This window comes from Protopterus annectens, chromosome 3.part0 (assembly GCF_019279795.1).
Source record: "Protopterus annectens isolate FY-2018-M chromosome 3.part0, PAN1.0, whole genome shotgun sequence".
Classification (NCBI taxonomy): domain Eukaryota; kingdom Metazoa; phylum Chordata; order Ceratodontiformes; family Protopteridae; genus Protopterus; species Protopterus annectens.
Genome location: NC_056731.1, coordinates 1,426,851,749 through 1,426,879,089, shown reverse-complemented (window position 1 = coordinate 1,426,879,089; position 27,341 = coordinate 1,426,851,749).

Below are 27,341 nucleotides of genomic sequence, written 5' to 3'. Positions count from 1 at the left end.
AGTGCTAACTCCTGCGCAAACAGGCTGAAACGCGCTTACTGCTGCTTAAAAGTGCTTACTCCCGCTTACCCTGTGCTAATTTCTTTAAAAGAAAAGAAAAAGGGGTGATAGGACAGTGGTGAAAAAGGGGCACAAAGAGGGGAAGACAGTAGGCAAGATAGCTAGGGATATGCAGGAAGGGTGTAGGGAAGGTCCATAGCTGCCCATTTCTTCTACAGCAAGAGCCGTGCATATGCAATGAATTTGGAGGTACATTTGAACACTCCAACCCCTGAGAGAGGGGTGAGGACAAAAATAATATGTTGTGATGCCAGTTTGACCAGATTACATGTGTCCAGTGGATATGTGTGCAAAATGGACAGCTATGCATGGGGCGTGATTTTTTTTTTTTGGGAACATGTTGCCCCTTTTTTGTTTTTTTTAAGGTGACAGTGGGATGTTAGGGAAGGAGAGTAGGTATGCTCAGGGAGGATAGGATGGGTAGGCTGGCAGACAAGACAGCATACAGGGGCAGTATATGACACATGTGGGGGGAACACCTTGGACGGGGAAGGGTGTTTGGAAGTCTCAAGGCCATGAGCCCCCAAATGGAAACAGAGGGACTGAGGTCCCCACCCACAGGCACTCACCACTGCACCTTCACGGCCCCAAAGGTGGCCATGCTGAGAGCTGTGTAGGAGGGGCAGGCTCACCCTCTAATTGCACCACTCAGCCCTCAAGCTGGTGTAGCTGGTCTTGAAAAGCCCAATTGATCTCCATACGCACCATGACCCAGACCTGACGATGGGTGACTAGTTCCTCTCCGCCCCCACTCCCAGGGGGCTGAGCCCCATCCCCTGCAGCATTTCCACCTGAAGGTGGTGCAGGGCCTATGGAGGAAGAGGTCCCAGGCTGGGCCCCAGATGTGCTGATGCCCGGTGCCATGGCCAACTGAGGTGGGAAAGGTGGGTCCGCTGGGACCGGCCTTCCCATATGAGCTATGGTGTTGCAGTTTACAGACAGATATGGGTTAGTAATAGTCAACAGCATTCAGCATTAGTTATAACAGCATGCATAGGTATACCCATTAACCCAAGACACTTAATTTAAACCAGTTGCATAGCGAGCAGAACACATACATTTATGGAACAGCAGTGGCCTTTACAACCGCATGCAGTTTTATTGATGGCAACAGGCCACGAATATGGGTGTATTTTAACATGGCACATGCATAGAATCAAATGTGGGTATTTATGAACCGATAGGTCATATATCCAAACATAAATTTTGAGAGTAAACATACCCATTGAGGTGTATAATTGGGTTATTGTTGCACATATGACGGGGGCAAGAAAGAGACTTCAATTCACAAGTGATATATCCCTGTAGTTTTCACAACATTCTTAGTCACTGCAGTGATCTGTCCCTAACATGTATTATTACTGTCAAAGGAAAAATATACTTTAAAAATGATCAAAACATGGTAGGTTCAGGTTAAGGCATTTTAATCTTGCAGCAAGGAGACAAAATGTGCTAATACAGAGTTTGTCTAACTAGAAACAGGAAATACTTTCATTTTTATACACTTTCTAAAAAGACATTGCCTACCAAGCTGACGTAACAAATCACAAGTCTTTTCATCATCATCATCGCTCTCATGAAATTCTGCTGATTTATCAATTTTTGTGAGAAACTTCCTAAGGAAAACAACGTGGCCTTGGTTACCACCGGTTAGATACATGCAATGTTACCATTCAAGGTACTATGGTTAATTCAAGCACAAAGCAAGCAGTTCATTTCTCTAATAATCCTTTGTCTACATTATCTCTAAGTTTCTGCAGCTGCACATGTTCTCATACTTCGAACAGAGATGATTGTTTGAAATCATTACATTTACAGGATATAGCATTGTTCATTCATTCTCTCCTGACCTAGCAGATAAGCACCTGCTTCTCAAGTACATTTCCAAAAGGCATAAACATGAATATTGCTGTGCTAGCAATTACTAGGTCAGAGGGCATCTTGCAGGTTTCAGAAAGCACACTGCAGTTTCAAAAAGCATATTTTCAGTCTCATATGAAACTCAATTTATACATAAAACAGCGCATATTAAATAGAATGAGAAACGTGTTAACTTATTTAGCTTCTAATTGGCATTAAGCATACACACATTAATACATATTTTTCTGACATTTCCCCCCTGTTAATACTTTTTAATTCTATTTTTTAAAAAGAATAAATAGTTTGCTTCTTTTCCTAACCTCTTCCATTCAGGATTTGCAACTAAGAAAGTCATACAGTTTAAAACTTTATGAAAGTGTTTCACATTCTAGCAGCTCTTCAAATTCAGTACTTTGATACATAGTCTCAGAAACTGATATATCTATGAATTCTTTGATTAATTTCTTCATGCAGGGGATTCCACAACAAACACAAGCTCCTATCAGGAGTAATCCCACACAAATGGCAATCAAAATGTTCATTAGGATGGAACCCCACCCCCCAAACAAATTCTGGAAAAAGTCCGTCAGAGGGTTTGGGCCTGGTTTGGTCATGGCCGACACTTGCTGTATCACCTCAAGGTGTTCATTAATTTTGTGCTGATGATCTGGTATATAAGCACAGCATTCTTCTTTGATTAAAGCGCACATACCACCCATCGCCGCAAGGGTGAAGTCAATAGCCATTCGGTTCTGAAGCACTACAGTTCTCATAGCATTCAGTTCATCAGTTATCAGTTCAATAGCAGAGAAAGTTGCATTACTCATTACTTCGAGAAGTTTAGACAGTGTTTGCAGCTCCCAAGTTGATTTAACTGCGCCATATGCAGGTAATATGCCTGCCCACGATATAACAGCATCACTCAAGTCCATGTGCGTCAATTTTGTACCCACAGTATGATGGTCTTTCCAGCCCACCTCGATCTGTCCCACTGGATTTTCAGGCTTTTTAACAGCTTTCTTGGCCACATCTCGGGTATTTCGAATATTTCCCCGAGGCAAGACTGCAGTGTGTCGTATGGCCGGGACCAGGTACCCCAAAAAACAACTGCCGGACCAATTCTCAGGTAACCATTTATATGCTTTTTTACCACACACAAAATAACAATCCTCTACTTTAGTGGTTACTTTGTTATGAAATGACTGCCCTGTATGAAACATTTTCCTTTCTATTACAGATAACTGTTTAAAAAGTACAGGATTACGTTGCACTTGATCAAGAGTCTTATGCATGGATTTAAGAAATTAGTTATAATCTGAACTACAAGATCCACCCAAATTGTTTGCTTTAGTATAACATTTATACTGTACAGTCACATTACATTTACTCCAACCCACTTGGATCGTGTCATTCTTGTAGAAACATACAATTCCTTTTTGTGTCACAGGCAAATACAGTGCTACCTTATCATATGCTTTAATAGATACTGTGTCAAAAAACAGATTTTCCCAAGTCTCATTAACCCCTAGTGGGATAGCAGTCATTAATAACCCCCTGTATGCTGGTATGGCTGTACAGATCCAGCAGTTCGAAACATTAAAAGTCTCAGCATACACACATGTAATTGCCTGATAAGTGTTAAAGTTCGGGTGCCAGTCTATGTTTGGTTCATTACGTTTAATCAGTTCAACTTTTGTGGCAGGAAAAAGGAAAGGTCACAACAAAAAGAACAATGTTATTAGCATGGCTATCAGAATAATCATGCAAGTTTTCTGAGGTTGTTCAGTGTCTCTATTTGCTCTGTACCTGGTCATTTTGCTCTTGTTGTACAACAGAAGCAAGGTTTCTGTCCAGTTCAAAGTTCGTAACCAGTTTACAGTGTGTCAAATGAATCCAGGATGCTTGCTCCGCGATCTTGACTGCAGTGGGTGTCGACAGTAGTACCTGGTACGGCCCTTCCCACTTCGGAGAACTCCAATTCTTTCTTTTCACTATCTTCACCCAGAACCAGGTGCCTGGGGCTACGGCTGCTTTCAATTTCGTCTTCTCTTTATCTGAAACAGAATTTAACTGCAAAAGTTTGTTATTCAAAAATCGCCTCATATACCCTGCAAGTGAACTGTCAGCCTCCTGCTCTGCAGACATGAGAGGTTTCCATTGAGGTGTATAATATGCCCTCCCAAACAAAACTTCAAAAGGAGTTAATCCTTTTGCATTTGGAACAGCTCTCATGCTCAACAGTGCAGAGGTAAACAGTGCACCCAGTTCTTTTGTGTCTCACTAATCAATTTTCTAAGTTTACTCTTCAACACCCCATTATGCCTCTCTACTAATCCTGCAGATTGGGGGTGGTACACACAATTTTTTTTAATGATATCCCAAAATAGCGACTAAGTTGTTGTATTGTTTGATTCACAAAGTGTGTGCCATTGTCACTATAAATCTTTTCCGGTATGCCAAATCTAGGAATAATTTCTTTAACAAGGACCTTTGCAACAGTAGCTGCATCTGGATTTTTAGTTGGAAAAGCTTCCACCCATTTGGAAAACATATCTATAATGACAAGGCAGTACTTCTTATTTTCGCATTTGTTCAGTTCTATAAAATCCATACAAATAGTATGAAACGGATACGGCGGTGTAGGGAAACTCCCTTGTTTAGGTTTCAATGCCCCTTGTGCATGATGCTTGTTACAAACATGGCATGCTGCACAAAATATTTTTGTGTAATTAGTAAATCCATACATCGTAAACACTGGATTCACTAACTGTACCATCCCCCCTGTTGAGACATGGCTCTGCCCATGGCTCAACAAAGCTGCATATCTAACTAAGTTAGATGGTAGAATTGGTTTCTTCTCTTTGGAGATGTACAGTCCCTTCTCAAGGATTGCTCCTCATTTTATCCACTTTTGATTTTCTACATTTGTAGTAAGTGTCTGCATTGTTTTTAACATTTCTAAATCTAAAATCTCAGAAGGTTGTAATTCCTCGCTCAAAAGGAAAACTTCTGGAGCTGAAGCTGCCTGTTTAGCAGCTGTATCAGCCCTCGCATTACCTTTTGAAATTCTATCCTGTTGTTTGGTATGAGCTACGCATTTACAAATAGCTACTTTCTGAGGTAACTGAATAGAGTCTAACAAGTCTAAAATAAATTGCGCATGGTTAATTGGTTTACCAGTAGATGTTATCATTCCTCTATTTTTCCACTGCTGCGCAAAAACATGTACAGTAGAAAAAGCATACTGACTGTCAGTAATAATATTCACTTTCTTACCTTTTGCTAAGGTACATGCCCTCATCAAGGCAATCAATTCTGCTGCTTGTGCAGATAAGTTGTATGGTAAATACTTTGCTTCTAAAATCTCGATATCAGAAACTACTGCATACCCCACTAGGTTCTGTCACCTCGGCATCATCCAAGGGAACATCTGTAAGGTCTTTTCTAGGTAGTGTCTTTTGCTCAATCTCCTGCAGGCAGCAGTGTGGTTTGCCATCTGCAGGGGTTGGGAGCAAGGTTGACGGGTTCAAAGTTGTGCATCGTTCAATTGTCATATGAGGTTGGTTCAACAGTATAGTCATACAGGAAAGATGTCTCGCTGGGGAAAGATATGCTACTTTTTCTTGCAGTAAAATAATTGCGACTGCATGAGGCACTCTCAATGTGAGAGGGTGGAACATCACTACTGAGGCTGAAGCCTGCACTGCCATTGCAGCTGCAACTACTGCTTGTACACAGTGGGGCAAGGATCGCACTACTGGGTCTAACTGTGATGAATAGTAAGCTATGGGGCATTGCTTGTCCCCATGCTGTTGTGTTAACACTGATGTCATATAACCTTGCTTACAGTCTACAGTTTGGAAAAATCGCTTATGATAGTTTGGTAGTCCTAAAACTAAGGAAAATGCTATTAGGTGTTTCAGTTTACAGAAAGCTGATTCTGCCTCTGGTGTCCACTGTAACAAATCCTGTGCTGCCATTGGCTTCATGAATATCAAATTAGTCAGCGGAGCAGATTCCAAAGCATAATTTGGTATCCAACTTCGACAAAAGTTAGTAGTTCCCAGGAGGGACATTATTTCCTTCTTGGTAGTTGGTCTAGGTGCTTGCAATATTGCTGTTTTTCTGTCTCCATCTAATATTCTACCTTCTTTGGATTTTACATATCCCAGGTATTTAACCTGTTTTCTCCAAAGTTGCAGTTTGTTGTTATTTACCTTGTGTCCCTGAGTAGCTAAAAATTGTAATAATGCTATGGTAGCCTCTCTGCATTCTCGCTGGGTGGGGGCTGCCAGCAGAATGTCATCTACATAAAGAAAGATCTGACTACCTTTCTGTGGGACAAATCCTGCCAGGTTACTTGCCATTTCCTGTGCAAATATCGTTGGATTTTCACAATATCCCTGTGGTAGTCTTGTATATGTATACCATTTCCCCTGAAATGTAAATGCAAACCAATGTTGGCTGTCTGGGTGTATCAGTATCGAGAAAAATGCATTGCTTATATCTACCACAGAAAAATACTTCTGTTGAGGTTTCAAATCATTCAGTAAGGTATGTGGATCTGGCACCGTTGGTGCCCTGGGTATAACTCCGTCATTCACAGCTTGTAAATCTTGGACCATACGCCATTCCCTGTTTGCTTTCCTTACAGGAAATAAGGGTGTATTACATGGTGAATCAGGAGATTCTATTAAGACTCCTTCTTTAAGTAAGGCTGCTATTATAGGTTTGATCCCTATCTCTGCATCCTTTCTTAAGGGATACTGTCTTTTCTGGGGTCTAAATGCTGATTTTGGCATAATAGTAACTGGTCCTGCTGTATGAATAAGTCCTACATCTGATTTCCCTGTCAACCAGAGAGTCTCTGGTATGTCTCGTAAAGCTTTTTCCTCTTCCTCCAGTAGGAGTAATACTCAGCTATCCTCACTTGCCTGTGAGTGCACAGCTGGGTGCGTCTGTGTTATCCAGTTCAACTTCTGATGTTGTAATCCCTGTTCAGAGAGTTCTAACTCTGTTTTTTCCACCTTGTGACTTTTTCTCCTAAGTCTACCCACTTCAAATTTCTATTTTTAGTTATACTTACATGTGGTAATTGATTAGATTTGTAGAGTGCTAAAAATTCCTGGGGCAATGAACAGCTTATTACACTGTTTCCTTCTGTGTCCCAGTACAAATTTCATAATACTAACCTATTAGCATGGTTTTTGGTTTTTAAACAACTCTTGCTCATATTCCTTATCAGGTCCTGGTCTGTTACAGTAATATAAAGTACAATGCAACAAATGCTGTTTGTCAGTGTCAAGGGAGGGGGATTTACTGATGGCTACGTTAATCAGTTCTTTGGTTACTGCCCCTGGACCAGTCGTAACTAAGTCCTGGCTGTACCAATAATATGTTTCACCTTCTGGTTGCACTACAAAAGTATCCATTTGTCGCTGTGCTTCCATACCCTGCATGGTTGGAACTACGGCTATGCCAAACATCTGCATCAAGTCTCTGCCCAAAAGATTTACTGGGCATTTTGCAGAAACAACAATTTTGCTTTTCTGGGTCATTCCTGAAGCGGGGTCAGTTATTGTTATGTCGTGGGAGAGTGGCTCCCGATACAGCTGTCCATTAGCTGCTTTCACTAGTTTGTAATCTGGTGACTCCGAATCTTCTGGTAGTTTGGAAGGATGTATCAGGATCCATGAAGCCCCTGAGTCACACAGAAAGTTGACTTCCCTCCCCTCTACCAGAAGCGTAACTTCCTGTTTTGTATCTGCTAAGTAGAGCTCCAAGCTCAATAATGCTAAGTCTAAAATTTCATTTTCTTCATCGTCTATGAATTCATGTGCATCCTCTATCCCTTCTGTCACATCCTCTACCCTTGCTACCACATTTGCATTTGTCTTTTCCTGTCTATTCTTATCCAGTGATTCCTGACTATCATATAGTCATTCTTCACCCTCCTTATCTTCCGTAGTTACCTTCTTATTTAGCCTGCAATCCCTTGTCAAATGTCCCTTTTTCCCGCATTTAAAACATTCACCCCTTTTCTTTCTCTCTTCAAAGTCTTCTGATCATTTATCAGATTGTTTGTTTACCTGGGTATTTTTCTTACCCTTCTTCCCAGTTTGTTCTACAAAAACTTCTGACCCATCTTCTACTGCAAATACTTGAGCTTTCTTTTTTTTTTTACTATTAAAATGCCTTTCGGCATGTCTTGCATATTCAAGTAATGACTGTAATCTACTCATACAATGATCTACCATGTGCTTTGTAATGAAGCTGCTAATGGGAGTAATACTGTCTTTTAAGAACGCATTCTTTAGCTGTTGTTCATATGGGGAATCATGTGTTTGATCTTCAGGTACCTGCATTCCGCAAAGGTTATTAAAACATTCTAACAATCTAGCATAATATCTATCAACAGTTTCACCTTCTTGTTGTATGCACTGATTAATGCAAGTCCAATCAGCCCTAGGCTTCCATTTCTCAGAGATTCGGTCCGTTAGACCTTTCACTCGGTTGTCCAGTTCTGCATTACTATGTGGGAGTGGTCTAAGCTCCTCATCATGGGGATTCCAGTTGCCACTGATCATGTGCTAATCTGGACCTACAATTTGTCTAACTACTTTTTCTACTTCTTCTCCATTCAAATGATAACTTAACCTCATGCCCTGTAAGTCTTCTAAGAATTTTCTAAAATTAACTTTTGGATGGGGAATTCCCTCTGTGGCTTTCTGGATATCTTCCGGTGTCCACGGTCTATCAACTAGAAGAGTCGGATCCTGTCCTGCCTGTGGATTAGGAACCTCTATGAGTGGACATATCTCTTCCTCACTCATAGCTCGTGAATTTCTATTTATTTCATATAATTCAATATTCTCCTCTCAAGTTACGTGCTCGAGACCTAGTCTCCATAGGATCCCGGACGAACGGTTTTGATTTTGCAGGATCAGCTGGGTATAGTGGAGGTGGATCTGCTTGTCCACTCACTTCATATTCTGGTAAGGGAAGCGGAGGGGTGGAGGAGGGGCTGTTGCTATTACCAAGTCATTATCTCCTTTGTCTAAGAACATTGCTTTTGAATTTTTAATTTTTTGCTCCCTACGATTTGCTTCCTCAAGCAACCTGTGTGCCTGAGGGACTCCTAATTGACATTGCTTTTTTAGCTGACCTTTCACGTCTGTTTTAAGTTGCCTGCCAAGTTTAATAAGTGAAGATTTATCTAAATTACCATCAAATTTGTATTTATCAACCCATTTTGTAAAATACTTAACATTATCGGCACGCTGCAACTGCATATACTTTGCATCTTCGGTTAGGGGCGGGTCTCGGGAATTTTTCATGCACTGATTTCCCATGTTGCCTTAGCTGAGCTAAAAGTTGTTACGTAACCCTTCTTATCACGTGGTACCACGATTTTACACCTTTTCACAGTTTATCTAGAATAACTGTCTACCTATTCTGTTTCCCTGATCTATGACAAGACAGTAATCTTTTTTGTCCCTGATCTGCGCATGCAAATCTCCCTGACAAAACAGTTCTGTAACTAGTCCCTGATCTAAAACAGAAAAAAGGTAAATTCCTCCTTACCTGACCCTCCATGAGTTGATCCACCGGAACGTTGACTCGTCCTCCAATCCCAGATCAGAAACAGTGGCTGGCCTCTTTCGAACGACAATTGAGTTGGAGGTCTTTCAGAACAGAAGAGCTGATGTGGCTGCTTCTCCGTACAGGTACATGTCACCGGGCCCAATTCTGACCTAGGCCTAGAGTGAGAGGTACTTTCCAGTCCTAAGGACCAAACTGTCAAAAGAAAAATATACTTTAAAAATGATCAAAACATGGTAGGTTCAGGTTAAGGCACTTTAATCTTGCAGCAAGGAGACAAAAACGTGCTAATACAGAGTTTGTCTAATTAGAAACAGGAAATACTTCATTTTTATACACTTACTAATAAAACATTGCCTACCAAGCTGATGTAACAAACCACAAGTCTTTTCATCATCATCGCTCTCATGAAATTCTGCTGATTTATCAATTTTTGTGATAAACTTTCTAAGGAAAACAATGTGGCCTTGGTTACTACCGGTTAGATACATGCAATGTTACCATTCAAGGTACTATGATTAATTCAAGCACAAAGCAAGCAGTTCATTTCTCTAATAATCCTTTGTCTACATTATCTCTAAGTTTCTGCAGCTGCACATGTTCTCATACTTCGAACAGAGATGATTGTTTGAAATCATTACATTTACAGGATATAACATTGTTCATTCATTCTCTCCTGACCTAGCAGATAAGCACCTGCTTCTCAAGTACATTTCCAAAAGGCATAAACATGAATATTGCTGTGCTAACAATTACTAGGTCAGAGGGCATCTTGCAGGTTTCAGAAAGCACACTGCAGTTTCAAAAAGCATCTTTTCAGTCTCATATGAAACTCAATTTATATATAAAACAGTGCATATAAAATAGAATGAAAAATGTGTTAACTTATTTAGCTTCTAATTAGCATTAAGCATACACACATTAATACATATTTTCTGACAATTACACTGCCCATTGGCCTTACTTTGTATAATGGTATGTTTCTAGATTAGTATATACGTGGACTGTGTCTAACATATAGTATATACCTTTTACCTGTTATAGCTGTTGAGAAGATCTTTGTTAACACTACCTGACAATTTCTACACATACTCCCAGATTCCATGTTGATGTTATACACATACCCCTCAATCCGTTATTGCTCACACTCTGGTTGAGGCTTGACAGGATGCAGGTGTTAATGCGACATATTATGAAAACTGCTCTCATACATCTTGGGTGTGATGCTACAATGACAGGTTTGTTTTCATATACATTCTCTGACTATGTACAGGTTTGACTATCAGTTATATGTCATCACAGGCTGTCTACATTTCTTGGGTCATTACACTGATTTTTCGGGGGAACAGGGGAACAAGCAGCAGATTTGGGCCATTTATCTGCACATGCTGGACAGATCGGAACAGTTGAGGGGTATGAATATGCATACAGCTTACTATGTGAACATTCTGACACAGTCTGTACAGTTGATGGTTATGATTATGCTTACAGCTTACTATCTGTACATTCTAGCAAACTCTGTACAGTTGTTGGGTTTAATTATGCATACAGCTTTCTATCTGAACATTCTCATAAATTCTGTACAGCTGTGGGTTATGATTATGTATGCAACTTACTACCACTCCCAGTATTCAATCCCTGCTGCATGTGGTAAAACTATTACAGTTAACATCACAGTACACTGTGCTATGAGGGAATTAGTGTAAAGCTTTCAAATGTTTTCTCTCTAAGTCTCCCTCAGTTGTAGAATATGACTAACCTCTTGTTATACAGAACTTCCTACACATTTTATCTGCGTACCACAGTGTGGGTAACACTGCTTAATACTACAGTACTATTTATAGCATGCAAAACTACAACATATTAAATCAAAATATACCCAAGCACTCCAGGGGTTATATGTTTATTCACAGGATATGACAGTTCATGCAAGATTATTACTAACCTGCCTCATGATGCAGCCTTTGCAGCCTAGCGGCATGGGCTTGCTGGTTCACAGCCCACTCATCTGCAGCTGTCAGAGAAATACAGTGACATTTAGCCATACCTATCCATAGTATACACAAGCTAGGCAATTATTATATACTTAGTGGAATGGGTACTTAGTACTGGGGCATCAGCCATCTGCCTGCAGTCCTGGATCCACTGTTCCAGTAGATCCCTCCTACACCACTTCAGGTCAGCATGATGATACTTGACCTTCTCACCAGTCCTGGGGATACCTGTGGCACTAGTGAGGTTACATGTGAGACTGTCCCAGGCCTTCGCTTTATACTGGCAGCCCTGGTCATGGCCCTACAGGAGTCTCTCCTCATGGTGTTTGACCAGGAGCTGCATCATGTATTTTGACTCATTAATGCCCCAGCGCTGCACTCTGAATCGAGTGCCTTCACCTACTCCAGCCATTCTGCCTACAGTAGGGAGCTGCAACCAGTTATGGGGATTATTGGAACCTGTGGGATTTAAATACGCCCAATTTCCCACACTTTCCCATAATTGGATGGTTTTGAAAAGGCTAAGCTATGAGCACACCTGCTTAGCTAATGTTGGCATTGCTTAAAGGGTCATACCACTGGGCAGTTTGAATTAGCCGTCCTGCACATTGCTTACACCACATAAGCAGACCTGTGCAATGCTTAACTTTGCTTAATATGTAATTAGCATTATATTGTCCTTTTGACAGTGATTTATAGTTTTCTACATGTTATATCTGTGTCTGGTATCTGTGATTCATGTGTATGTACACTGTATGGGGTGCTGAGGACTTCAACACTTTCTTACAATAACACCTCATATCTGGCCTTACTGCAGCACTCCAGTTTACATATTTATGTTATGTAGCAGGTTATGCAACATCACACTGCACATAGATTCAGTTCACATGTTCGATTTGATTTCCCTATGGTGAGGATTTTTCGCTGAAACTTCACTCATATGTATTGCTATGATGGCTTAGTGGTTCACTGCTGTGACTATAGTGTATAGGGTCCTGAGTTTGAACCTTGCAGAAGCTGTTTATTTTGTTGTTGGGCAGAACACGGGCTGTTAGGTACAGAGTGATTAAGGCACTTTAAAGCAGTTGTAAGCAGATGTGTGCAGGTTTGCACGGAGCTAAGCAATGCTAACCTCTGGTTACAGTTTCTAACACTCAGTTAGCTTCTACTTTGCTTAATCTGTGTAGGCAATGCTTACCCCATGCAAACGTGCTTAAACCCGCTTACTAGTGCTTAAGTATGCTTATGACCGCTTGCTATCGCTTACCAGTGCTACATTTTAGACAATAATAGTGTAATGGTTCTTGGGGAGGTGGGAAATTTGAAGAAATATATGAAGTTATCATTCATTACACAGTTTACCTTCCATTTGTATCTATGATACTGTATGAGGCACGTGATTATTTGTGGACTTTGCAACATTATGATGCTGACACCTCACATCTGCATTAAATGCAGTACTGCAGTTCAGAACTATATGTTATTTATTAGGTTTTGTAAAAATAAGTATTTATCATAAAAAAAGTGATTTGGAAGTGAAAATGTAATATACTGTAGTGGGACTCGAACCGGGACTGCCTGTTTATAAGGCAAATGCTCTGTCCACTAAACTATTGCTGTTTTGCTTCATTTGCATATATCTTGCTCTTTATCCTCTTTCCGCTATTTAACCTGCATTAACCATAGCTAAGCGATGGGCTAACCCACCTACAATTAAACTTCGTCCATTTTATTAAAAAAAATAAAAATATTTTTTTATTTTTGTTCTTCAGTATTGCTTTTATACATGTGGGGGGATGTTGCTGGGGATATACATACATCTATAAGTGGTCTCGCTCATTGTTTACTATCATTCTGCAGTCCTTCATTGCAGGGGCATGTATATTCTGAGAGCTCTGCTCTCAGACACGCCCCCTGCACTCATCCATGCTCCGTGTAGGATGAGGAGCTTAGGCATCGCGCCTTCATTAATATGCATGGCATGCTGCCGTCAGGCTTCTAAACCACCGATTCTGTGCATGACTAACTTAGTCATGCAGGGAAGGATAGTGAATATTTCTGTACTTACGTATTATCGCAACCACATTTTGAGCGGCAATATTAACGATCATGGAATATGGTTGTTTGATCGGTATGAAGTTAAATAAGCTTGAAATTCTGCAAAGCCAAAGGTCAATTACCTCTATCAGTGGTCCACAGTAGGTTGCATGGCAAAAGTCTGATGGATTGCAAAGTGTTTTAAATTGGTAGTACCAGCATGCAGCTGTGCACTTTCCACACAGCTCAACACCCGTATGGTCCAGTCTAGCCAGTTAACCCCTACAGTGACATACAACTACTTTGTTTCACTAATTAAAGGCTTGCAGGTGATGTAGAACAGCTAAGGTCTTGAAATTCCATAAACAGTTTTTAAGTTTGTAACTTAATGAAAATATGTCATTAGAATCCGCAAAGAAGCGTTCATTTCTCACAAGCTGTCATATAAGCCCTGGTTGCATACAGAAAAGTTTCGAGAAATGCTACTTCAGTCGACCTACCTTTTTCCAATAGCTACTCTATAAAGGTGAAATGATCTCCACAAAATGGAAAACAACCAAAAAGCCAAGCTTCTTAAATTCCACTTTCAGACATGTTTATATTTTTGTTGGACAATGAAATAGTTGCGGCAGTGGAATTCCTCAACAGGTGACAGCGAAATTACGCAAATCCCATCTATGAAAAAAAAAGTCAGCAACCACACAAAGTTAAGGATTTACAGACATTAACAGGAGCATGTTACCCCAAAAATAGTAAAATATTAAGGGCCAACATTTCTGCATACATTAATGATTATATGTCATGATGGTTAAGCAACCTCTATTGCCACTACATGTGGTTGCGATAATACCGAAGTACCAATATTTCTAATGAAAAAAGGGCCTAGTCAGAAGAAAAAAAAAGAAATAATAGAAGTAGATTAATGCCAGTTCTGATGTATCTGGTGCCATGCCATTTCTGAATGACTGATTTTAGTTTGATAGAATTAAGGGTGTGTGAAATATTTAAATTTTTGTTGCCATGGCTTGATAATCTTGATTTACAAAGTAGATTTTTGCCAAATATATTCCATTACTGAAAATTTGGAATGACCTGAACACAAGTAGACAAAAAGAAAACTAACAAAAAATGAAAAACTCATAATCTTCGATCTGTAAGTACAAGGGACAGCCAGCATTATACACTATCTTCTTATTGTAAAAGTCAACTATGCTGGAGTGCTGCATTATGTGGCACAACATCAGAAGCAGTTTGATGTTATGACTTCTGCAACAAGCATAGCAAGACAAAAATAATATGGCAATAGGGATTGACTTTTTTTCTTCTTTTTTTATTATTCGTTTGAACATTATCTTACTGTAGCTACTTGGAGTTCTCTTGAGGATGAATTTTAAATTAAAAGTTCCCACACAGCATTTAGTCAAACAAGATTCTTCACAGCAGGCATACATTAAGCTATGATTCCATTATATCAGAAAGTTATGCTTATATATAAATCACTAACTGTCTAAATAATATTCATCATCTATTCAGCAGGCAAAATAGCTCATTTTTGTAAAGTAATTGACTGATCTGTTTTAATTACAGCTGCACCTAACAGTCTGATAATGAAAGCAAACTGTCAGTATGTTTTTATGCTTTACAAATCAAAATACCTGAACAGAATACAAATAACACTCAGCCTGCCATAAAGACTGATTTTCAGGAACTTTAGCAAACATTTTTAAGATACAACTAGTCTGTATTTGTATAGATACTGCTGTCATTAATAAATATCTTGTGTTTCCCTGAATATCACAATATGCTTTTTTTCTCTGAATATTGATTGAACCTGTTTAAACAATGGGGGGGACATGGTTTGATAAATTATACATTTATCATCAGCAATAACCAGTGTGGTCATACTGTGGCCTAGATAAGAAACAATTGGCTTTATGGTGTCAAAAGGTTACATATAACCATATACAGAGCACATAGCTGTGGGATATTCATATATAATATTTCTAAGAGATGTGAGTGTATGCTCCAACACAGATATGATCAAATATCCCGGATGTGCAATGAAGCTAAAACAAGAACAGCAGGAAAAGATGGCACTAGAGCTTAAAGTTTAGACTTTATCAGAAAACAATATATTCAGTTTAAAAATATCTGTAAGCCAAAAGAAAGTACTTCTTCATCCCACAATTAAGTGACATCACAAACTCAGCTATTAAAAACATACACTTCTGTTAAAAACTATTTCTTCAAGTGAACCCTGTGGTTCTTTAAAAAACACGATGTTAACTACATCATTCAACCCTGGTGCTTTGTCAGAGTTTAACCTGATCTGCCACAGTGCTTCTTTTTGTTCTAATTCTGTCTTAAATTCCCCACCCCACCCCACCCCCTTATATGAAGTGTTCCCTGTTCCAGCACTGAAAATAGGAACTTACTATAGTTAGGACACTTCAAAGTATGTTTAAAAAATGCATTTCTACCATCCTTCTTTTTTATGCTATAGTATTGCTCTTTAATCCTGACACAGAGAACACAGTACTTTCTACTGGCTTACAGATATTTTTAAACTGAATGTTTTTTACTGTTGAATGTATTATTTTCTTTTTTTTTTTTTTTTCAAAACAAGTTTATTGTTTTAACATATAAGAGAAATATCATAACAATTTTATACAAATAATTAAAAATAGGTATTATTATAATATTCAACAAAACAACTAAAGTATTTACAAAGACATCAACTACAATCAGATCAATTAATTAAACTAAAATACTGTGCTATTGAAATTAGAATTTTTTTAACAAATTTTGTAAATTATCCCATACAATAAAATGTGATGTTTTTCTAGTTGTTCTCATTCTAATTGTGCTTATTTCCATATGACACATTATATTCATAACATTTTTAAATTCATTGAACGAAGGAGGTGTATCTGAAAAATTTCTAGTTATATTTTTTTAGCTAACTGCTAGATAGACCATATAAAGGGAGGAAGCTTTTTTTTTAACACATTGGTACAGGTACAGTTGAATAATATAAGAGACTTGGAAAATATGAAATTATCTGTAAAAAGAAAAAGCAAAAAAAAACTTCCAGTATTTTTTCTCATTCTCATCAAGTCAGTAAACATATGTCATAAAAGGCCCCAGCCAGCATTAATTTACATTACAGAAGATGTAGTTCTATAAGCAGATTCAATATATATTGTTTATCTTGTTGAGTTGGTGGGTCCCCATTAATAGAGGTGAAATAATTTCAGTATGAATCTACACATACTAAAAGTTTATGTTGTCTAAAGATCTGAACCCTCTAACCAGCAAGTTTCTCTTAGATCAAATTTTTAGATTATTATCTATAGCTAAATGAGCTCCTTCAGAGTAGATGACATAGCATACCCCCTTAGTAATTATTATAGGAATACAATAAAATTCCATTCCCCATACTTAGGGTGCATGAATATAGTTATAATAACTAATAATAATTAATGGGTAACAGACCATATGTTTAGTGTAAGTAATAGTACAAAAATTAAGGTTTTAGCAAAACCATATAATGGATTTATAATCATATTTTTTTTTGTGTTAAGGGAGATTTTTCAGTAAGTGCATATACTACTAATAAATCTTTCCACCGATCTATTAATAAAGTAATAACTTTATAATAGAAGAGAATAAATATAAATTAAAGTTAGCTATTAGTATGTTTCTTTAATGCAATCCTAGGTCTCTATTAGGCCACCCATAAATTTAACATTATTGTATTCAGTTTCTTGATAGTTTATTTTTTGTAAGTATTATTGATTGTATTAAGTATAAAATAAAAAAAATATTATCATATTATCATTTTTAATAATTGTAAGTCTCTCCTCCATAAAAAAATATTAACTCCAGGTATTAAAAAATTTTGTTTATTATTATTATATATTATATATATTATTATATATAATAGGATTTATTATTTTTAGATTATATTATATAAATAAGTTTCGTGTATATATAGGTAGTATTTAGTTTTTTTCATTGAATATTAAACCATAGAAATTTTTTAAATTCATCATTTTATCAAATAAAGACTGCATAGAAAGAATTAGATCCAGCTGATGTAATTAGAACATCATCTGCAAAAAGTTGAATTTTTGATGTTGTATTTTTCTCTACCAAAAAAACCAGTACTGTTTCTAAATCTATTATTAATCCATTACGTTGAACTCCAATAGTTAAAAGTGAATATGGAAGTGGACTTCCTTGCTTTGTATTTTTAAGATTGTGAATTTTTATTTTACATATGTTCCTACCTTAATATAAGCCAAGCGTATAATATAAGCAAAAATTAAATATATGTTCAGTAAGGTAAACAGATAGTCCCAACTTACTGAAAATCATGCTGAACCTATATCAAGAGACTAAAAAAGTGTTATCTTTTTTTTTTTCTATTTGCAAAATCAATTAATGTTAAAGTTCTCTTTATAAAACCTTATGTATTAATGAATATGTGGTTATAAACTCCTTTATTTTATCTTTAGGTTCCATGTTAATGTTGTTGTGGTTAATCTTGTGAAAGTGATTTCTAAATTCATCCGCATCCCAAACATTATTTTTTATCATGAATTTCAAAAACAATTGAGTTATTCAGATATAGGAGACATGAATGATTTTTGGATAATTAAATCTGTTACCATCTTTTGAATAAGTTTTGTATCTGTTAGAAAAAAAGGTGTATGGTAATGATTTTGACTCTATCTGATTATTAATATCATTCAAATGATAAGAATTAGCAAAATCAGTATTATTTTCTGATGAAGTCTAATGATGAAAGCGGAAAATAAATTGCTGTCTACGCTAAAATTTGTGCCTCTTGTTCTCAGTCTAAGTTCCAGCTTTTGTGGCTTGTGATATTCTGGAAGTTTTAGTCTGTTTTTGAAATGGTGTACTATTTGAGTAAAGCAACATGTTCAAAAGTTAAACAGAAGGTAAATGCAACAGAGGTATGATAAAATAAAGAGGAAGGGAGACAGGAGATAGAGAGAGAGAGAGAGAAAGGAGAGACAGACAAGATGGAGAGAGAAATGAAACATAACAACAGTATTTCAGTCTAAGCTGAGCAACAGCAAAGGAGAAGTGAACGATCAGAGAATGTTGCATAATGCAGGCGCAACAGGAGCATAAGGAAAGTAATTGTGCTACGCTTCTTTGACAAACAAAGATAATTAAGGACAGAATTCAACAACCAAAAAAAAAGAGAAAACACTGATGAGTGCTAAACCAAAGACAATGAAACTCAAATACCACTGCAAAATTAAACTGGAACACAGGAAGAAGCCACATGTATTTAAGCACACACAATTTTAATTACTTCACTTTTTGTCAGTACAGAATTCTTCATAAATGCAAAAACTCACTATCCATTGCAGTATTTATATAAAAAGCATCCAATCAAAAAACTTCATCAATTAATTAATTAAACAAATAACTTGACCATAATAAATACAAGTTCATTAAAATGTGCATAAATACAACTATTGCTTAAAATAATACATATTAATTAATTTAAAATAAAACATATTAATTCAGTTTAAGTCACTTAAAATAATACATATTAATTTAAAATAAAACATATTAATTAAGTTTCATTCACTTAAAATAGTACATATTAACTCATTTGTGTCAATGTTTTTGAAGGACAGAAGGTTGAAAGCCATGGCAGGTGTCTGGTGAAGTACATGCAAAATGAAGCATTGTACTCAGTTATTGGACAGATGAGGGCTGAGTATAATGGAATTATAACAACCTTAGATCTAGATGTTATGCCATTACTTATAAGGTGTGCCACATACAAACATTTCCTTACTACTGTGGATACATGATGGTCAAAGTTCAGATTGCTATCAACCTGAGTAACCAGATCAAGTATCACTGGGTTTACACTTAGGTGGGTGCTGTCTATAATGTGATTAGAAGGGATGCCAGCTTTCCCAAAGGGAATAATAATGTGTTTTTTGCATTTAGCTTTAATCCGTGGCTTTGGAACCAATAATTTGTCTGCATTAACCTTGCCTGCAGTATATTAACATTGTTGGGGGACTCAATGATTGCTCCCAATTTGCAGTCGTCAGTGAACTTGGTCAGCCACAGGCTGTTCAAGTTTGCCTGGACATCTGAGAAATAAATTCCAAACAGTTAGGGTCCCAGCACAGAACCCTGTGGTACACCACTGGTGACTAGCCTTTTGCTCGAGGTCAAGTCACTGACCTTGACATTATTGTCCTGTTGGTCAGCCAGTTGGCTACCCATCTGGTAATGTAGGGGTTAATTCTCAAATGTGAGAGTTTCTCTATAATACCTGAGTGGGGGATTGAGTCAAATGCCTTGGCTAGGTCAAGACAGGTGTCATGAACTATCTTTTCCTTCATTCAGGGCCTTGGTGACTTTCTTGAAGAAGTCAATCATGTTTAACAGGCATGATCTACCCTTAATAAATCTGAACTGGAATAGGGCCAGAGTGTGCAGATTACCTATATCCTTGTTAATGAGATCCATAATGATTCTTTCCATAGTCTTGCTGATGAGGCTAGTGAAGCTTATTGTCCTATAATTCACAGGGTCAGTCGATGGTCCCCTTTGTGCAGAATGATTACTGTTGCTGTCCCTCATTCCATGGGGACATAGCTAGTTTGCAGGCTGTGGTTAAAAAGGGATCAAAGTGGGTCTGCTAGGTCATGTTTTAAGTTGTTTGAAAGGCAACCTGGGATGTTGTCTGGTCCCATTGATGCTGTGCTTTTGGCCTTAGAGAGCAGTGAGATGACCTGCTCTCTTCAGATAATAGGCTGAGGAATGGGAGCATGTATATTTTGGGGGGATGACTAGAGGGGACAGGGTGTGAAGTTTGCTCCAAATCTGTTGGCTAGCAGGTTGGTTATTACATCCAATTGAGTATGGGTCATGCCATCCACAACCAGTTCAGTGCATAGCTGGGTATTCCCTTTTAGATTTCAGATGTAGTTAAAGAATGCCTTGTGATTATCCTTTACTAAGGAGGCTATTTTTACTTTGTAATTAGCTTTGGAGGACTTAACAAGATCTCTAATTTGTGGTTCAATCTACAGAGGAAGTTCTTCCTCTCCACAGTCAGTCCCCTCTTGCTCTTGGACATTAATTTCTTTCTCTTGTTGTATAGTCTGTTTATACTAGGGGTCCACAGGGTGGCTAGTTTTTTTGGGAAGACATGGTTTTAATCCAGCCAGGTACAGCCAATTCTATACAACTGCTTAAGTGGTTATACAGGGCATTGGTGTATACCTCTGTATAGGAGTCCATGTTATCTGCATTCCATGGGGCTTTAAAACTTCTTATACCATCACTTAGCAGGAAGTAATTTGCCTTTGAAAACTTCTTAAGCATTTATGAGCTTGATGTGGAATCTGGTGTTATACTTACATTGAACAAGATTGATTTATGGTCCAATCTTACCAGGGAGGACATCACATGGGGGGCTGCAATGCTCTCCCATGTTAGTGACTACTATGTCCAGGACATTTAAGCCTCTTGTGGGTGTGCTGACTAGCTGTTCCAGAGCATTTGCACTGGCAAAGTCCAAGAACCTCTGAGCCAGCACTTTTGTGGTCATGCATGTTTCCCAGTCAATGGAAGAATAATTAAAATCACCCATGAGTAAGGTGTTGGGCTGTATGGCAAGTGATTCTAGTGAGTCCAGGTATGTGGTAAGTAGGGTTGCCACCTTTTCAAATGCCCAAAGTGGGACAATTTTTGTAGAAACATCAGATTTTGCAGGGCAAAACACAGCCACAGCAAGTACGAAGGACAGAACTTCACTTTTCTGCCAGAATAAAAGCTTATTCTTGTACCATTTAGGTTGCTTATTCTGTTTCTTATAACATTTAGGTGTTTTAGATACAAAGTAACTGTATTACGCAACTATTAAAGAAAATATAGGAAATATTTTTGTACTAAAATCTAAGGACATTTGCCATTTTTTCAATTTTTTTGCAGGACACAACTGCCCAAAGAGGGACTGGCCCTCACAAAGCGGTACAAGTTGGTACCCTAGTGGTAAGCTTTTACTGTTTCATGGTGGGGGACCTATAACTAACTATGATGTGGTAGGGGGCTTTGCCTATAGTTAACTGGACATGGAGAGTCATACTGTTTGACCAGTCTAGAGGTGTACTTATCCTTAATGAAGATAGATACACCTCCTCCTTTGGTTCTTTCATGCTCAGTTTGTGGTCTGAATGTATAGAAGGCATTGCAGCGCTGAATGGCTAGGGTGCTTTCCATGCCTTTGAACCATGTCTCAGTAACTGCACAGATGTCAGCAACTTCCAAAGTAAGGAGTGCTTCCAGGGAGTGCAGTTTCTTGTTTAGATTCTTAGCATTAAGCAGCAATACCTTGAGTTTATCTAGAGAGGATTTTGTTATGTTGGGAGGTGGGTTATTTTGACACTGCCTAAAAAAACACATAGTAGGTGTGGCTAATGCCTTTGCCAGTATCTGAAAGCTTAGAGGAAACAGGTGCAGACCACCTTTGGCAAAGCAGCATGGCTCGTCAACTATGTCTTTCCAGGCTGACAGATAATGGGTCACCTTGGAATGACATCAGAAGCTAAGCCACTTGTTAAAGTCAATTATTTTTTGTTTGTATTGTGGGATCATCCTTGGAGAATATAAATGCTGCTCTTAAGCCTAGGCTTATACCTGTCAGTGACACATATTATGAGAGCTTAGTCATGTCTCTTCATATATTTGAGTGAGGTACATCTCAAGTCATTCACCCTCACATGGACTATGATGGAGTCATACTTGTATTTGTGGTTGAGTGACTTGAGTGCTTGAGTGGCTTGGTGACTCCTGACACCGGACAGGCAGCTAACTGTAACCCACTCTTTATCAAGCCTGGTGAGGGGAATATCTGTGTGTCTCACAATAGAGTCACCTATGACCAACACATTATATTTTGTGGTGTTATGCCTTATGGGGTTATTTGTCGAGACACTGGTGTGCATTATTATGTGTTGTCTTTGTTTTTTGCTTTGTTATGTGTGCAAATGTTTTCTGTTTGAGGGTTCTCTGAGCTTTTGGTAAGTTACTAGTTAGTACCTCCACATATGTGGGTTTATGTGCTGTGTCCTTATTTAATGTGGGAAGTGTGTGTGTGCTGATAGTATGTTTGGCATTCAGTTGTTCTTATGTGAGTGTCTTGCTTCCTATTTCATAATGTAACTGCATCTCTCACATAAAGTAGTTGTTTGTTTCAGGATAAGTGGTTGTCAGTATACATGAGACAATTGCTAGATTGCCTCAGATTGCCCATGTCTATCAGGCTGGCCAGAGAGATAATGGGAAACTGCCCATCCATAGCAGCAGGCTCTTACTGTATGTTTTACTAGGGAATGAAATCGGTTAATTTGACAGGACTGTGGTTGTAGCTCTGAGAATACAAGAGGGACTTATACACTGTGTAGGCTAAGGATGATCAATAAGGCAATGCTGTTCAGTGTGCAAATGAGTTGCTCCTAGAGCAGCAGAAAAGCTTGGAAATGTTATAGGTAACTGTCCTGATGCAACATATAGCTGCTCTGTAAATTACATTATTTTCAATGATGTCTCTATTATATTCTTTAGTGTTTGAGGCAGACTGGTGAATCTCACTTAGGTGAATTCATATGGCTAAGGCAACTACCCATGGACAGCTTTGAAAGGGTTTTCCAAAACTTACTATCACATAATCATATCCAGCAATGTCAGATACCTGACATACAGGATTGCTTTCCTCAGTTATGTTCTCCATATTATCTATCAAAAGGAAAACAGCATGCAATTATAATTGGGAATCTCATATGGTTTAACAGAAGATCCTTAGAACACAGCAAGCATGATTTTAAATTGAGCCATAATTATCTAACAGATATAAATGCATGAACAGAATAGGGCAAAAGGAAATATATTATTTCACTTACATAGAAGACAAAAAAGCAAGGGAAAAAAGCATGCATATTAGAATTTTTCAAGGTCTACTAAAGAATCCTTGCAACCATTCATCTATGATCTTATGAGATGCAGCGTTATGACTGGAAAGTTTAAAAGCAAAATGGCAGCTGACATCTTCATTATTAAGTCACCATACATCCTGTAAATTAATGACTTAAATATACATATGCATATAATATGTAAAAAATATTTATTTATTTTTACAATATGAGCAAAAATTGGAAAAGGGGCTGTGGCTGGTTAGATGGATTTATTTATTGATTGACTGACCAGATTATTTACAGTAGGCATATGGTCTCTTTTCAAGAGAGACCCAGGTGAATTTGACCTGGCCACATCAGAAGTTTCCTTACTGATTATAAAATTATAAAGAAAAGTTTGCAGATGAGAAAAATGAGAAGTACAAAAGTGTTCTCTGTCTGAAGGGAGGTGTGGGATGCCAGGTAAGCAAGTGCAGAATATGTTGGTTTTGATTAAAGATTTAGTAGATATAATAGTAGAAAAGAAAGAAAGAGGATGTTATACTAGTTACATGTGACATAAGTGCTTATAATTTAAATTGCAAGAAAGTAAGGAATATATAATACGGTGTTATGGATTTAGGCAGATACATGGGTGCATGGATGAGTTATAAAATAAAAATGGTTGAAGGTGTAAGACTGAAGTGCCATTTAAATGGAGTGAATTTAGTATATGTGCCCTACATTGAAGTATTTGTGTACAACACTTTTTTTTATAATTTTATAATGATTTCTTATATAACTGTGACTTGTATTGTACAAACCTGAAGCGCACTCCATTGTGTTTTTTTTTTTTTTCACTTTTCCTCACTGTATTGTGACTGCGGAATTAGTATATGTAAGTTAGGGGTTCATAGGTGCAGGGTGATTTGCCATGCTGAAAAAAAATATATATATTTTTTATTTCTATGTTTTTTGAGTTAGACTGCATTGTGATAAAAATCACGATGTGTGACTTATTTCTAGAAATCTTATTAGAATGTGGGGAACCCTGACATTTTATTAATTTATGAACACTGTAATAAGTTTAAGTAATGATAAAGTGAAATATTGTAATCTGGAAAATACTAAAGAGATAATGGTTCTGAGGGTATGGACTTTTATAGACAAACTCCAAAATTTAAAAAAATCTGTGTAGGCACCATGTAGAGCCTACACGAAATGTATCCGAGTCTGTGGTCATGGTTGCCCCTTGGCAGAGCACCATGTATATTAATGATGGCGCGTTCCCAATAGAGAGCTGAGAAACACGGTTATTGAATCAATGTAGGGAGAGCTGTAGTGCTAACAGTAGCTGCAGATGAGTATGAGACTCCCTGCAATGTCCTTTGAGTTATTTTTATGTTTTTTCCTTTGTTTAATTTTTATTTATTTATTTATTTTTATTTTTTTTTTAAAAAAAAAAGCATATTTGTGTGGCGCAGCGGAGAACGCAGCAATGCCAAGCTGCCCTCACATATAAGATAGCAGACATCTGCAAGACATCTAAAAATAGAAAACAGATGTAATTAATTATTTATTTAAAGGTGTGTTTCAGCATGTCTAAGTGTGTTTGTGCTGCACGGCTCAGTACTCAGCACTGCTTATAGGTAGTTCAGTGGTATATGTGAATGTATACCAGATTTCTTAATATCCTCATAGCTAAATGGATAGAGTTATGGGCTCATGTGCAGTATCTCCAGGGATTGAATACATGGAAGGGAAAATATGCATTTAATTTTGATATACATATTATTCATTTTTTATAAAATATTGCTCCTCTGCTAAGTTCTGCTCAACTGTGCTTATACCTGTTAAGCACCATGTAAACATGGTAATGGCTGCCAATGTTTGTTCATTGCTTGGCTGTGCTTGGCTGGTTTGTGCATTGCTAAGCTCCTCTAAGACTACAGTTTTGCGAACTTTTATGCTTCTCAGCTCAGCTGCTAAAGAGATGAACCACTTTTTTTAATGTTGCCCAGTGTTGTGCAAGGCCAGGTTAAACAGGCTGTATTAAGCCCAATAGGTGGGAATACAGCAGATTCCATTTGAGTTTTATCACTGAGAGTATATAATGGCTGGCAGCGGTGAAAGTGCGTGCTTTTGGGCACAGTGTTGGAGAATTCTAGAGTCCAGGGTCATGGTTGGACTTCTTGTACAAAACCATGTGGACAGACTGCTGCAGGTCAGTTTCCAGGGCTCAGAGTGTAAGGTGGAGGCCTGGGACTGGCTTACCAGAGAACTCACCAGTGACACTGGAATGCCCTGCACAGGTGAGTAGTGTCATCACCACCATGATGACCTGAAAAGACAGAAGAGGGGACTCTTGGACACCTGTATCCAAGAAGCAAGAGCATAGAATGCCCCACAAGTATGTACGTATATTTTTTCTCTGTTTTACCAATATGTAATCGGAATGTCTGCAAAACTGGTATGCATAATGGCATGCTTCTCTCCCAACAGCTGTTGCTGAGAGGGCTGTATGTCGAGTCACATGCCAGGTGCTTGGCCAGATTGCACAGTGAATATGGTGAGTACAGATGCATTATGCTAAATCTAGTGAAATAAGCAAGAATGAGTAAAATCATCAACCACAGTAAAGTATATACAGTACAGTGTTTGGTGCACTGATTGGTGGAGTTAGAGCTGTAGTGCAGTAAATGAAGAAATGCCAACAGTAGTGCAATAAAAACAGGAAACAATACCAATAACTGCATTAAAGTATATACAGTAAAATTTGTAGTGCACTAAATGTGGAGTTAGAGCTGTACTGCAATAAATGAAAAATGCCAACTGTAGTGCAGTAAAACATGAAACAATACCAACAACTGCATTAAAGTATATAAAGTAAAATTTGTAGTGCAATAAATGTGGAATTAGAGCTGCACTGCAATAAAGGAATAATTCCAACTGTACTGCAATAAAAACATGAGACAATACCAATAATATTTAGGAAAATGGTGCACATGAGGATTGTGTTTCTGTAACCATTGCAGTAGAGCTGTATGTATTGAGGCTGTAAGGTGAGGAGCTGCATTCAGGTATAACACTGTAATAGCTGTAGAATGCAAATCTAATGGCTGCAAATTGTATTGGTTAATTCAAATACAGTAAGTACTGTTCAAGGCTGTCTCTAGCCCAATATTGGTCACATAATGCTCTGTCATCCACAGACATCAGGTAATAGATGTATATGGATGAGGTAGCCCACTCCATGAGCTGATATTGTTTGTTGACTTCATAGATTTGATACTGCAATATAGCTTATATACTATCTGTGTTATGCTTGTATGTCATGCATGTGCGTTTTACTGTCACTGCAGTCTAGTATAACACTGTAGTAGTACTACCAGGTCATATTATGGTTCTAGGTGAGCTCTAGGCAAATATCAGTCAGTTGGTAATCAGCAGTGCCTCAGTTTGTTAAATGTTCTGTATACAGTTCATTTTGCCACACACAGTCCAGGTTACAAATCCAGTGATATGTAGGAGTAAATATTATAGTAGCAGTCACGTAATGTTCACAGTTTCTCTCTCTACAGGAACTACAGGTAAACGGGTGAGGTAGCACATATTATGAGTAGATAATTCTGTGTCTAGATGTCACAGACTGTTAAAATCATTAGCAAGAATGTGTTCATCAACAATGTTTAGTCAGAAATGAAAAGTGTAATCCCAGTATGTCTATATACGTAGAATGTCGGTTAAAAGTGGTTGGAGTCAATTAATACATCCTATGCAGATGTCTCTGAAGTCACTGCTATAGGGTTCTATTCCCATGCCTGCC